The 2,724-nt window shown below is 36.4% G+C and overlaps 1 protein-coding gene across 5 annotated transcripts in view; it reads left to right on the top strand.

Moving 5' to 3' along the window:
- Positions 1-2,000: 2,000 nt before the first annotated feature.
- Positions 2,001-2,724, top strand: part of LOC122528824 (QRFP-like peptide receptor) — a 106,645-nt gene continuing 105,921 nt past the window's right edge. For all 5 annotated transcript variants that reach the window (XR_006306673.1, XR_006306674.1, XM_043654359.1 and 2 more), the window contains exon 1: positions 2,001-2,190. The gene's annotated coding sequence lies outside the window, so the exon portion shown is untranslated. The remainder of the gene's footprint in view (positions 2,191-2,724) is intronic.

Raw genomic sequence — 2,724 nt, 5'->3', positions numbered from 1 at the left:
CAACCTGTTTCAGGAAATCTAATTTGAAAAATCGACAGTGAAATTGGTACAAATTGAGCATGCCATTTGTTTCTGGTTTTACTCTTCGATTTTTCGAATTTAGTATCGCGGTCGCGGTCGTGGATAGGTCGCGAGTAGGTCCCGAAACGAACGTTTATGCAGGTATTGCTCGAGCAAGCACGTGCGAACGAACAACGATCACTATGATCGATGATCGTCCATGTGTACTGGAGTCAGCTTCCGCGGTTTATCTTTTTATTTCATCTTTATAAGTTATTTTTTGGTTTGCGATTAGAAAGACTCGAGCTTAGATTTAAGTTTCAGCGGGCATCGCGCCCGAAGAAAAGAAGAGGCCCGGCAAACTGCCACGAAAAGGGTCGCAACAAATGGTTTCTCATCCTCTGGATTATTTAAATGATTCCAGAGCATGGGAAGTCATTCTCGTTACTACTTTGTCACTATGCTCTTTTAGTATTTGTAGTTGTACTTTTTTTCTTCTTCATCATCGTTTATCTTCTTTTTGGGCAAATCGCGTTTTTTCTTGTTAGTGTTGCGAGAGATTGATTACGGTTTAAATTAGAGTTGCGAAGAAATGATAATCGTGTTTGCTTTAGAGTTGCGAGTTATGGTACCGCGATTGTCTTTTGCAATTGTAATTGTGAATTTTTAAAGTTATCCTAGAGTTTTATATAATAAAATTTGTCTTGTTTTCTATTGTTTTAAATTAGATTATAGAGTCATTGCTTTTAATTAATTTTAAAATTAGAATATTTGAATATTAGTTTTTTTGTTCATACGGTAGATTTTTCTTGATAATAATTTTCGTTGAGTATATATAGTTTTAGAATTAGTGTTCCGATATTGTTTCATCGCGATTATTTTTCCTTTTTTTAGTGTTGCGATAATGAATGATCGCGATTTTCGAATTAGCGTTGCGCTCACAGAATGCCCAAATTCTTTCACTGAATTTGTGGAAGTCTATTCCTGCTCCTGGATCACCTAATGCGGCTGTAGGGATTGTACTGAAGAGACCATTCATCAGCAACCTCCAGCATGGTTGCACTGGACGCGTTGCAATTAGTGTTGCGCATTTTTAAACATGAGTGCATAGATTAATAGCATCGCGTACTTATTTTCGGGAGTTTTAAACATGACGAAGCACTCTTCGCGTTTGATTTTGAAAATTTCCTATTTCATAATTAGTGCTAGCGAATTAGTGTTGCGAAACAAGTTACGGTTTGTTGCTCGAGTTCATAATGTAGATAATTGTACAATAGTCATTCTGATTATTGCGTTGTTGAGTAGAAAATTCTTGTTTTTAATAGCTCTTCTAGCTACTGTGTCGCGATTTCCTTTTCAGTAATCTGGCCCTTCTGGCTATTCATTTGCTTCCTTTTTTCTTTCCAAATGTTCGGGACAGTGGCGTGGAAATTTTGTGTTTAGTTTTTTTAAATTAATATTCCAACAAATGAGTTTGTTACAGATTTAACTTCCAAATGCATGGACGAAAGATGGAATAACATGGACTATGGAATCTAGAGGAAGCGATGCCTGGATCCTGTCTAATGGTAATTAAATATATCTTGTTAAATTTACTTCACAATCTTTTTGACATCAACAAAAGGAGATTGCGCGTAGATTACACTAAATATAGAAAACCCTATGACCGAATGATTATTTTTAAATTATTCAGCTTTATTGCGAAAGGATTTACTTCGTAAAATCTGTCGACAACAAATTTCGAATCTTATAACAACTGACTGATTGTTAAAAGCATTATCTCGAAATAACATTATCTTAAATAACGTTTTGTTATTAGTTCATTTTTCTTCTGTTAATTTCAAATCGCCTAGGACTTACGGTCGAGAGTCACGGAAAACATCGGCCGTCTTCGTTCGTAATCTTTCGTTTTCGTTCGGGGTATGTCGTGGACGATCGGGTTGGCGGGTAGTTTCGTGGTCGCGTTGCTTCGTCCGGCTTTCAGTTTATAGATACCGTTCTATGAAGAAGCGTCGTGGTGTGACTGTTGTGTCCAATTTTACTTCGTGTATTTCTCGAACGATGAGTGACGAGAAGTCAGTGGGTGATATCAAATCGTGATAGCAATCAGGCGACACTGTGCAGCATGACAGAGCGTCGTTCGGCTATTTTCATCGTTGTTCCATTAAACCACCCTTTAGGGCAAGTAATGTAAACTTTCCATCACGTTAAATCTATCGATTTGAATTTTAACATAATCCCTATTTCGAATATGGTATTAGGATGTCACGGAGATGAGCTTTTTCGTATAATGGGAGGAGAGTATCGGTTCGATGTGTCATAAAGGTTAATAGCTACAGGGGATGTTGCCTTTAATGTCGTGACATTATGTGATAATTCGTAATTATCAATTGATAATTATCAGTGTGATTTTATTCACCATCCAATTGGTAATTTTTTACTTCAGTCGATTGGCGATTCGTTTAGTATCGATAGCTCGGGCTGCTTTAAAATGTAGATCTGATTATCTCTAATTGTCTGTAGGATCTCCCATCGATTAAAATATTAGTTTTCTATCGAATTCCCAATTAAGATGACCACTTCTGGGGTCTGTTGAATTTAATTATAATGGAACGCTCGCGGCGTATATCAGCATGCGAAGCGCAAGTATTATACATACTACGTACTTTCTTTTTTTTTTTTTTTTTTTTTTTTTTTTGGGGATTTTTTTGGGGAAAAAATTTT

The sequence above is a fragment of the Frieseomelitta varia genome, unplaced genomic scaffold (genome assembly GCF_011392965.1).
Source record: "Frieseomelitta varia isolate USP_RPSP 00005682 unplaced genomic scaffold, Fvar_1.2 scaffold_263, whole genome shotgun sequence".
NCBI lineage: Eukaryota > Metazoa > Arthropoda > Insecta > Hymenoptera > Apidae > Frieseomelitta > Frieseomelitta varia.
This window is presented reverse-complemented; position numbering and strand designations above follow the sequence as displayed.